Source organism: Hyperolius riggenbachi, chromosome 1 (genome assembly GCF_040937935.1).
Source record: "Hyperolius riggenbachi isolate aHypRig1 chromosome 1, aHypRig1.pri, whole genome shotgun sequence".
Classification (NCBI taxonomy): domain Eukaryota; kingdom Metazoa; phylum Chordata; class Amphibia; order Anura; family Hyperoliidae; genus Hyperolius; species Hyperolius riggenbachi.
Window position 1 is genome coordinate 130,690,668 of NC_090646.1, and position 12,310 is coordinate 130,702,977.

Sequence of the window (12,310 nt, forward strand, 5' to 3'; positions counted from 1 at the left end):
CACTATATCATATTTTTTTTTTCGCTTCAGTGTCTCTTTAAGGGGCCCATACATTGGTCGATTTCAGCCATCGATCGGATGCAAATTGATGCATGATCGATTGGTCGATCGATCAATTTGCGGCCAATTTTGATCGATTTGATCTGACAGAATGGAAAATCTAGGTCGATCTGCTGCTTTCAGCAGATCAATGGCCCATAGAGTTGCATTGGATCTAATGGTGAAATAATGCATTTGGATCGATTTCCAATAGATTTCCTTCTGAAATCTATTGGAAATCTGTTCTTATGTGTGGCACACATCAGATAGATTCTGGTCAGTTTTGACCTGAAAGGCATCTGACAAATCTATCTGATGGTCCAATCTGCTGCAAATCTATCAGTGTATGGCCAACTTTATAGCTGACAGGGTCAATTAAATGGGGAAAAAAAGGGATTATCTGCTCGTGATTGGAGGACTAAAGGTGGCCACTAACTGTCCAATTTCTAGCGAAAAATCGTTCGAGCGATCAGAAATTCTGATCGGACAAAAAACCGTTCACTACACCATCAACTAACCAATCTTTGCTTCCTATCTATCACGACCACCAAGAAAATCCAAATTTTCGTTCGACGAAAATTCATTCGGGCGACATTTTTTTTCACTCGTTCATAATCGATTGTGTCCACCAATGGAGATTATTTACAACCAATCCGATCAGAATTTCTGATCGCTCAAACGATTTTTCGCTAGAAATTGGACCATTAGTGGCCAGCTTTATGTGACTATAATAAAGCATCACCACTTATTGATACATTTCTCTTTCAGAACATAGTTGTAAAGTTGCTGCACTAAACTAGCAGACGAGGTACAACTAATATTTACTTACTATCAGGTGATGATGTGCGGTGCAAAACAAACAGGAAAGAAGGCTCAACATAGAGATGCCTTTAGAGAAACCTACAGGTAGGTGGGAGTAACAGACACTTCATCAGCACCAGAGCCAAACTCAAAGCCTGAACTGGGTGCCAACTGAGATTTAAAAAAAAGCCTCATAAGAGGAATACTTCAATTGGACAAAGATTGCCCTGCAGAAACTATGAACTGAATTAAAGGACCACTCCCGCAAAAAAGTAAGCAGTTTAAATCTGACAGAACTGACAGGTTTTGGACTAGTTCAGCTCCTCATGGGGGATTCTCAGGGTTTTCTTTGTTGCCAAAAGCATTTCCTGAACGGCAGCTGCCAAGTCTAACGGTCAAAATATTGTGCAAGTAAGTAGAGAGGTTATCTGCTATCTTCTCATCTTGGCAGTTAACCTGCCATTCAGGAAATGCTTTTGAAAACAAACCCTGAGAAGACTAGTCCAAAACCTGTCAGTTCTGTCAGATTTTAACTGTTTACTCTTTTCACTGTAGTGGTCCTTTAACTGTTACAGGACGTGCCACCGTTTCAAGTATGACGTTTACTGACACAAACAGATTAACAGGAACCCGTTGCACAGTAACACATCAGCTGCTGACTGACTCACCACAGTAGCTTCACTGGTTCCACTGTAAATGTTGCTTTACTTTGCTCTGAGGCGAGATGGGAGTGATACTTCCAACTATGCGTACACATACCCAGAATCCCTTTGTACTGTAGGACCCCACTTCCTTGCAGAACGAAAATGTCACTGCGGTGCAAAGAGTTTTACTTTCAGCTTTGTGCAGTCTTATGAACTAATGAAACGAGCCATGAACACTTTCTTTACAACCAAGTCATGTAGGGCTTTCAACACATAAAAAAATAAATACTAAAAATTGAAGTGGCAGAATGAAGCTGAAAGGCATTCAGTTGCAGTATGGCTTGTGTATTGACGACATACATCATACAGATTCCTCTACTAAACTAGATTATCCCTTTAGGTTTAAAGGATACCCAAGGTGACATGATGAGATAGACATGTGTACAATGTCTAGCACACAAATACCTACACTGTGTTCCTTTTTCCGCTTTCTCTGCCTGAAAGAGTTAAACTTCAGGTAAGTGGCAGTTCCTGTCCGAGTCAGAACTGGGTCAGGCTACAGTGTGACCCTCACTGATAAGAAATTACAACTATAAAACACTTTCCTAGCAGAAAAAGTCAAGTATTATTACTGTATACTCTAACCGACCTGCCATGTAGTCCGGCTGCCCACTTGTCCTTCTCCCTCGGCGCTATCCATAAAACTGAAGGTGCCACCCAGACAGCCTGTGTGTACACTGTCTAAGCTGCTCATTTCTAAACTATCACTGACAATGGTTTTGAGCGACACTCAATACAAAGGTGTACACAAGCTTTTATAATAACAACCTGCCTTTAACATTTTTGATACAAATATCCTGCTTAATTTCCCTTTAAAGGACACCTGAAGTGAGAGGACTATGGAGGCTGCCATATTTATTTCCTTTTAAACAATACTAGTTGACTGGCTGTCCTGTTAATCCTCTGCCTCTGAGGCTTTGTTCACATTACCAAACGCGGACGGCTGTGCGTTCGGAACGCAATGCGTATGAACGCATGCCATCCGCGTTTGTATGCGTTGTGTGGCTGAAAGTGAATGGGACAGCTGTGCGTTTTGGGAAGAAATGCGTGCAGCATGCGTTCCTGGACCGCACAGGTCTGGAACGCATGCAGTGGGAACATCAGACAGCGCACTCTATGCACTGTCTGATGTCCTGCATGCCTCCCGCACACGTTCCCGGAACGCAGAAGGAAACGCGTGCAGTGTGAACGGGGCCTAATAACTTAAACCAGTGTGCCCCAACCCTGTCCTCAAGGCCCACCAACACTGCATGTTTTATGGAATTCCACAGAGGTAGTTAATCAGCTCTGCTGAGACACTAATTACCTCACCTGTGAATGTTTGTGGGTTCCTGCAAAACATGTACTGTTGGTGGGCCTTGAGGACAGGGTTGGGAAGCTCTGCCTTAAACCATAGACCCTAAACAACCACGCAGATCACATGTTTCTGAATGAAATCTGACTTAATTTAGTCGGACTTCAGTTTATTTTATTTATTGAAGTATTTATATAGTGCCGACATATTATGCAGTGCTGTACAGAGTATATTGTCTCGTCACCAACTGTCCCTCAGTGGCAGGGCTGTGGAGTCGGAGTTGGAGTCGAGGAGTCGGGGCAATTTTGGGCACCCGGAGTCAGAGTCGTTGATTTCATAAACTGAGTAGTCGGGCGTCAGGAGTCGGATGATTTTTGTACACAAATCCACAGCCCTGTTAAGTATTAGGCTAAGGAGTCGGAGTCGAAGCCATTTTGGGTACCCGGAGTCGTGGTTTCATAAACTGAGGAGTCTGAAGATTTTTGTCCTGACTCCACAGCCCTGCTCAGTGGGGCTCACAATCTAGTCCCTACCATACCTATATGCAGGGCTTTGGAGTCGGAGTAAAGGAGTCGGAGCAATTTTGGGTACCTAGATTGATGATTTTTGAGCCAATTCCACAGCCCTGGTAAATATTAGACTTATGGTGGCCGTGCACGATTCAATAAAAAAAAGTTTGATTTTCCAGTTTATTCGATCTAATTGATCAAATCGAATCAAAGTTGAAAATATATTTTTTTTCGATCAAGAAATTCAAACGATTATCCCGTTTATTCGAGAAAAATCTGATCAGACATGCTGGAAAAATCTTTATATTCGATCCAATGGAATAATCGAACTAAATTATCTAATAGAAAAAAATGAAAACTTGTACTATATATGGCCACCATAAGGAGTCGGAGCAGTTTTGGGTACCCGGAGTCGGAGGTTTCATAAACTGGGGAGTCGGATGATATTTGTACCGACTCCACAGACCTGGTTATATGTCTATGCATGTGTCATGTAGTGCATGTATCATAGTCTAGGGCCAATTTAGAGGGAAGCCAGTTAACTTACCTGTATGTTTTTGGGATGTGGGAGGAAACCAGAGTGCCCAGATGAAACCCATGCAGGCACAGGGAGAATATACAAACTCCTTACACATGTTGACCTGGCTGGGATTCAATCCAGGGACTCAGCGCTGCAAGGAGAGAGCGATAACCACTTAGCCACCGTGCTGCACATAAGTTGCAAGCTGCATGCTTGTTTCAGGTCTGTGATCCATATACTACTGCAACCAAAGAGATCAGCAGGACTGCCAGCCAACTGTAATGGTTAACAAGGAAATACATATGGCAGCCACCATATCCCTCTCACTTCAGGTGTCCTTTCAGTTTCAGGTTTTGCTCATTTTTCCCAAGGTGAGTCCTTAGAACTTACAGCAATTCGATATTAACAGCCCTTGCAAAACTGCCACATTCTTGAGACTCTGTGTTCTGGGTTAATACTATAGCATGTGAAGAACCGAACCACCGCTAGCATCAGCCAATGCCACAAATCATCAGAAGGGATATTATCTGCTCAGGTGAGCTGCTATTCCAGTACATCACAAGCTCTTGGAAACATGGCACCTGTTGCTTCTTCAGAGCTCAGTGCATCTGGACATGCTCACACACAAGCTGGACTCACAGGTTATGCTCATAATATAACATGTAAAGTTCAAACTTTACATAAACCTCATTGTGCAAAAGAAAATCCAGCCCACCACAAAAAAAAAAAAATTAAAAAACACGGAAGAAACCATGTCTATAGGTGTTCACCAAAGTAATGTCATTCTTCAGATACACCAACATCCTAAAACAGTGATGGCTAACCTTGGCACTCCAGCTGTGACAAAACTACAAATCCCTTCATGCCTCTGCCTCCCCGAGTTATACTATGAGCTGTGAGAGTTTTGAAATGCCTCATGGGACTTGTAGTTCCACCACAACTGGAGTGCCAAGGGTAGCCATCACTGTCCTAAAATAACAGCTAGCAGCTTTAAGGTGGCCATACACTGGTCGGTCGATTTGCCATAAGAATCGACCAACAGATAGATCCCTCTCTGATCGAATCTGATCGAATCTGATCAGAGAGGGATCGTATGGCCACCTTACTGAAAACAGACTGTGAATCGATTTCAGCCTGAAACCGATCACAATCTGTGGAGCTGCCGCCCCCTCCCCCCCCCCCCCCTTCCTGCATACATTACCTGTTCCGGCCGGCGCGAGTCCCCTGGTCCCAGCTGTCTTCTCCGCTCCGGGCTCCAGACCGTTCCTGCAGCTACTGAACTTCCTGTCCAGGGGAAGTTTAAACAGTAGAGGGCGCTCTACTGTTTAAACTTCCTGCCGGGACAGGAAGTTCTGTGTAGCTGCAGCCGGTCCGGAACCCAGCGCGGAAAGAAGACAGCGAGGACCAGGGGACTCGCGCCGGCCGGAACAGGTAATGTATACCCGCTGTATTGCAACGGGCATTCGAACGCCGCTATCGACGCACTCCCGACCCGCCGGCGATCGAGAGAAATCTTCCGCATGGATGGATCGACGGGAACTATCGCTCTGTCAGTGGTGTGCGCTGCGATTTCACAGCCGATTCGATCACTGTGATCGAATCAGCCGTATATCGGCGGGAAAATCGTTAGGCATATGGGCCCCTTTAGCCAATAATATCTATCAAGAGCAAGATGTTAAAACCCATAATGATATCATCAGCAGAGATCTTCAAAAACAGTCCAAATCAGAACATACCTTCAACCACAGATCATATGCGTATTTAGATTACTGTGCTCTGATCTTAGTACACACATACATACATACATACATATGCCACCAATACTCTGGCTGCAATCTTATACCATTGTATCTGACTGAAATGGCCTCCCATATAGTCATAGTAAGGGTAGCTGGGCAGATAAGTGGCTAGCAGTCTGGTCTTGCAGTCCTTGGGTACACAGGCTGATTCCCGAACAGTACATGATCCAAATGGAGTTTATATTTCCCTGTGGCCTCCTCTAGATGTTTTAGCTGTCATATGAAAACCATACTTGGGTGAGAAATCAACAATGAGTGCAGGTGTCATACAACAGTGTAAGTGAACCTTACTTTTGGAACTGTAGTGTGGCACCTCCCACTTGCTCTCTCCACCTCCCCCAGATAGCCATACAGTGTGCCTGTACACAGATCTTTCCCAAACCCTAACAATCATTTTGTGAGACATTAACTGAACTTGTGTACAAGGCTTCAAAGAAAATGACTTGTGCATAGATGGAACCACTTCTGAGGGACAGTGGTCAACTGGTGTAACATTCTCTTTTATATATATATATATATATATATATAAAACAAATGTCCCCTGTAAAGAGTAATGCTTAATGGCAAACTCTTGAGGACACTGTGGCTGCATGCATATTGCTCCATCTCTAAACTACTGTAGGTATTAGGGATACATGTGCAAATACAAGCAACCGCCATCACCCTACTATAGCCATAACTTTTGGCTTCTGGGTGTATGCTGTTATATAGGTAAAGAAGATTCCGGTATAAAACATTACCCTTCCACCAGTAGCCACACTGTAATTTGCTATGACTGCTGGTATGTAGCTACTTGTTGTGACATTATATAGGTAACAGAGATGCATTGCTCTGCTATCTGTATCCCCTCATTAACTGTAATTATAAATGACTGTGTAGCACTAGATACCCATCATTGCCCAGCTACTTGTAGACCTGCCCCCCAGTGACAGGCATGATTGCTGGTATGATGCTGCCAGTATATAGATAATAGCAATGAAAGTTCAGTGCTGTAACTCCAGCATTGCCCTGCTACCTGTCATCCTCCAGTGAGCATGTCACCCAATGTTGGCATGTTATATGGATGCATCTGCAGTTCTGTGTACTCAGCACTGAACTGCTATATAGGTAACACAGAGAGATGCCTCTGCAGTGCCATACACCCAGAACTGCCCTGCTATATAGATAATAATACAGAGATGCCTCTGCTGTGCCATACACCCAGCGTTGCCCTGCTATATAGATAACATACAAAGATACCTCTGTAGTGCCATACACCCATCACTGCCCTGCTGTATAGATAACATACATAGATGCTTCTGTAGTGTCTACACCCAGCACTGCCATGCTATATAGATAACATACATAGATGCCTCTGCAGTGCCATACACCCAGCATTGCCCTGCTATATAGAGAACATACAAAGATGCCTCTGTAGTGCCATACACCCAGCACTGCCCTGCTATATAGCTAACATACAAAGATACCTATGTAGTGCCATACACCCAGCACTGTCATGCTATATAGAACATACATAGATGCCTCTGCAGTGCCCTACACCTAGCACTGCCATGCTATATAGATAACATACAAATATACCCATGTAGTGCCATACACCCAGCACTGCCATGTTATATAGATAACATACATAGATGCTTCTGCAGTGCCATACACTCAGCACTGCCCTGCTACCTGTAGCCCTCCAGTGATTGTTACATCTGATGGCACGTTGCCCCGTCTCTGGGCTGCTGTAGGTATAAAGGTACCCCTACAGTTACAAGACAGACACTACAGCACCGTGGTATCCCTGCCATGCTTGGACTTGTAGTTCCCCTGCAGCTGGAGGGCCGCAGACTCCCCTCGGTACCCCATGCAGAGACGTGTGTGCACTCACCGGGCCGCCCGGAGCTGATCCTCGGATTACACAGCTTTCCTGCTGCCAGGCTGTGCGCTCAGCTCTACCCAATCCTCGCTCTTCCCATCCGAGTGTGACCCCAATCCGCTCCCGCAACGATTCTCGCTTCCCCACTCTCAGCCTCCCTCTATTAGTGTTGTCCGGATCATGAACGATTCGGATCTTTGATCCGAATCTATTTTATGAGTCGATCATCCGAATCATCAAAATGAACGATTCGGATCGCAAAAGGGGCGGGGCCAGGAGCGACACGCCCCCTCTCAGCGGGCAGCGGGGTCCTGGAAGCAGGGATCGCTCTGTTGGATGGGAGGCAGCCTTGCAGGGAGACAGGTAGATAAGAGAGAGGGGACATGGGTGCCACTGCCAGATATGTGTAGAGCACACATACTGGCTGCAATGTGCTGCCCATTATAGGCTGTCTGTTCCGTAGTTGTGCACAGTGATCACATGGGAAGCTTTTGGCTCAGCACAGCTCAGTAACTTTGCAGGCACTGTGATTGCTGGGCAATTATATGATCCTCCTGCACTCGGCACTAAACAGCTGCACTTATGTTCTGGGAATGCTTTCTTTCACTGTGCGACCTTTTCTTTCAAAGTGTACAGATGAACATATAGGTGAAATATATGTAAAGCATATGATTGCAGCATGTGGGTATTACGTGCAAACATTTCTGCTCTCTGCTCGTCCCTCCTCCCATCTCTGTCCACTCCCTGCCCTCTGTCCATCTTCTCCCGTTCTCTATGTGTCCACTCCCTCCCCTTCTCCTGTCCACAGACCTGTCCTGCTGTTCATTTCACCCCCGAATGCTTCCGTAGTAAAATGATCCGAGATTCGAATCAAAGATCCGGATCTCTTCAATGATCCGATTCGAATCATCCGGATCATTGAAAAGATCCGAACTTCCCATCTCTACCCTCTATTCTTTCTCTTTCCCCCGATACGCGACGTTAGTTACAAGCCAGCCTCCTCTCCAAGCTTGTTGGTCAACAGCCTGCGGAAGGAGGGCGTGGAAAGGCTTTAGGCAAAGTTCATTGGGCGGACGGAACGCCAGTCACGATGTTCTATGGTGCCCACCCACTTCATGTCCATAGCTGAGCTTGTCGTCTGGCACGGGAAAGTCAATCAAAAAGTGACGTCTCACATGACTGTTCCTATTGGTCGAAATGCTGAGGGAGTGGACGCCTACTCAGTGGCAACACAATATTTTAATTGGTTAAAAATGTATCCGCCCCTATGGGATGAAGCAGCATGATTCGTTCATTGTGTGGATTTAGTTCCACACCTACATTCTGATTGGTGGAGGGCTGTATGCGTTCCAGGAGCGTCTCAGACATGTTCCACACATGTTCACACAGTTCAGAAGCGTCTGATCCCTCCAAGCGTTTGTTGTTCTGACTTGTACAGCACACATTTGATTCTCATGTTACATTTGTCACTGTAATTACCATGTCTACCAATTCTGTTTTATGTACCAATGTCTTTATTTTGAGAATTCCCTTTTATTATTATGTACTGCATATTTGTTTCAAAGGGCCCTTTTCCAATGGCAATGTTTTGCTACCTTTTTCCCCTGTGATCCGATTTGCTTTGATGCCTCTTGCACACTACATGCGATTTCGATTTGCAATTTTAATGGGATTTTACATGTGATCCCGATTTGCGATTTTGAATTGGTCCCGCATGTTAAGTTTTTTTTTTCTGTATTTTTCTCCTTGTGTTGATAGCATCCAGGGAAAATCGCAAATTGGAATCTGAAATCGGATTTACTATTTGCAGTGTGCAAGAGGCCTGAATGCGGTTTTTAAAATAAGTGTGTGTAAATGATTTTATCATTCCTTGCATTCTATTGGCTGGAAATTTAGCATTTTGTTTACCAGTGTGTTGTGATTTAAGAAAAAAAGCTGTTGAGACCAGATTTTGAATGCTTTTTGCTGTAAAGAATGTGTCAACAGCCCTCGTACAGATCTGAGGCAATTTTCTCCCAGATCTTGTCTTAAGCTGGCCACTAATGGTCCAATTTCTAGCGAAAAATCGTTCGAGCGATCAGAAATTTTGATCGGATTGGTTGTAAATAATCTCCATTGGTGGACACAATCGATTATGAACGAGTAAAAAAAATGTCGCCCGAATGAATGGATTTTCTTGGTGGTCGTGATAGATCGGAAGCAATGATTGGTTAGTTGATGGTGTAGTGAACGATTTTTCGTCCGATCAAAATTTCTGATCGCTCGAACGATTTTTCGCTAGAAATTGGACCATTAGTGGCCAGCTTTAGCCTCACATCTGAGTACCCAGGCTCATCTTTTGTATACAGCATTGTGTGGGGCTGTACATGGGCTAGCAGGTCCTCTGTCTCTGTGGTAAATCATGCCATTGCTGCTCTCCTCATCGCTTTAAACAAAAAGCAGCTGAAACCCACTAGAAGCCTTTTCTGAACGCTAGAGGTTTGAAAAAGCTCTTGCTAATACAATGCTATAAGGGATTTTTATAAAATCACACCTCTCAAGTGGGATCACACCCACAGCACCATAGCATTACATTAGCAAGAGCTTTTCAAATCACAAAGCCCTTTAGAAAAGTGCTCCTAGTGGGTTTCAGGCCTTCTGGAGTTTTGCAAAGTTTGCTGGGAAAAAAACTCAGATGAATCCCTGGTGTTTAACTTGAAAATGCGATTTTCACTGCAATCTTATCTTTTGCATTCAAGTATAAATCCACAGCACTACCATTGTGCTTGTGAAAAATTCTAAATGCGATAAAGCCCTATTCACACTGGCAATTAAAAACAGACCGGTCTCGGATCGTAGCTGAACGAATTGTAACGGATGCGAACAGATGCAATGTTAAACAATGGATCCATTCACATTGGTCCGTTCAAACGGATTTGTTATGCACGTTTTGCTAAACGGACTACAAGTTTGGCGCTGCAGCGATTTTGCAGACTGTGGAGCCCAGCAGAATGGAAACTAGCTGAAGCACTGCATTGAGGGCAATTAGAAACAGATCCTGTGGTACACACTGGCTAAAAAAAGTACCGTTCTAGCCAGCAAAATCTACTTTGGTGGTGGTGGTTATGGGAAAACAGAACAGAAAAGGATAAATTTTCAAGGATCCGTTCAGCAGATAAGTGCCAGTGAGATCCGGCCCTAATGGAAAAGGGGCACCACGATTTAAAGGGAACCTTAACTGAACGGGGGGTAAAGAGTTTCACTTACCTGGGGCTATTACCAGCCCCCTGCAGCAGTCCTGTGCCCTCGGAGCCGCTCTGGAATCCTCCGGTCCCCCGCTGTCACTTAGTTTCGTTTTTGACGACTCACCAGTCGGCCGGCCGCCATGCGTATTATTGGACGCATTCCCTGCTGCAGTTAGCGCTGTTGCGGACCGCAACGCATACAAAACACGTGAACACTATACACGTGTAGATATGCGGCAACACGTATTTTTGTACGCGTTGCGGTCCGCAACAGCGTTAATTGCAGTAGGGAATGCGTCCAATAATACGCATGGCGGCCGGCCGACTGGTGAGTCGTCAAAAACGAAACTAAGTGACAACGGGGGACCGGAGGATTCCAGAGCAGCTGAGAGGGCAGAGGACTGCTGCAGGGGGCTGGTAATAGCCCCAGGTAAGTGAAACTCTTTACTCCCCGTTCAGTTAAGGTTCCCTTTAAGTTACTTGCGGTGCACTAGCGATCAGCAAAATGCCACAAACCTCTTTTTATTTCAAGAGAGTCTGAAGTAAATTTAAATACTTCTTTTTACCTTTTATTTAAGTTAAGGATTATGACTAGTGCTAAAATGCAGCATTCCCGTGGCAGAATGAGGGCTTTATGCTCCCCAAATCCAAGTCGTGGATTTTGCTGCCCGAGGAGGCAGAGCTTTGTGCTCTAGCTCTGCCTCCAGTACAGTCAATCTGCGCTGATCGCCACTTCTCCCCGCCCCTCTCAGTGAAAGAAGACGGAGAGGCGGCGATCAGCTCAGATTGGACAGAGTAGAGGCAGAGCTACAGCACAAAGCTCTGCCTCTATCAGGAAGCACCCCCCGATTTTTGCCCAGAGGATTTGGGGAGTATACAGCCCTCGTTCTGCTGCGGGAATGCGGTGTTTTAGCACTGACCATAATCCTTAACATAAATAAAATAAAAAAAAACAAATATTTAAATTCGCTTCAGACTCTCTTTAAGCGGATCGCGGCTAGTGGAAAACCGCACTTAGGGCTCTTTTCCACTACATGCCATACTGATTTTAAATTCCCAGGTAAGTTCACTATAGCATTTTTTTGTTGTTGTGTTCAAGGTCACTTTAAAGCAAATTTGTAGGGGAAAAAAGTTACATGCCGGTATATACCCCACTGTGGAGGGAAGTCTCTAGATGTCCATTACTTCTCCGGTCGGTACCCTCTTCCCGGCCTCACTGCCCTCCGCGTATGAGCACAGCCACACAGCGCAGGCACCAGTAGGGTTTGCGCCTGCACAACAGTACAGAGCATGGAAGAAAAAGTTGTGCACGAGCAGCTCCGTGCTACTGTGTAGGTCCGGGGCATACTTTGCACCTGTGCAGTGCAGCCGCGCTCATACATGAGCACAATATTTGACTTTAATGCTGAATATTTTCAGAAGGTCGCAACAGAGAGATATAGTAAGATTGGGGAAACCTCTCAAAGATCCACAGACTTCCCTCTACTGAGGTATCAAACACTTTTTATTTTTCTTTCTTCTTCTTCCTTTTTTTTTTTTTTTTTTTTTTTTTAAGGCTT

At 44.9% G+C, this 12,310-nt stretch overlaps 1 protein-coding gene across 2 annotated transcripts in view; it reads right to left on the bottom strand.

Annotated features, from left to right (window-relative positions):
* FRYL (FRY like transcription coactivator) overlaps positions 1–7,718 on the bottom strand; it is a 456,322-nt gene extending 448,604 nt beyond the window's left edge. For both annotated transcript variants that reach the window (XM_068278548.1, XM_068278549.1), the window contains exon 1: positions 7,540–7,718. The gene's annotated coding sequence lies outside the window, so the exon portion shown is untranslated. The remainder of the gene's footprint in view (positions 1–7,539) is intronic.
* Positions 7,719–12,310: the final 4,592 nt, after the last annotated feature.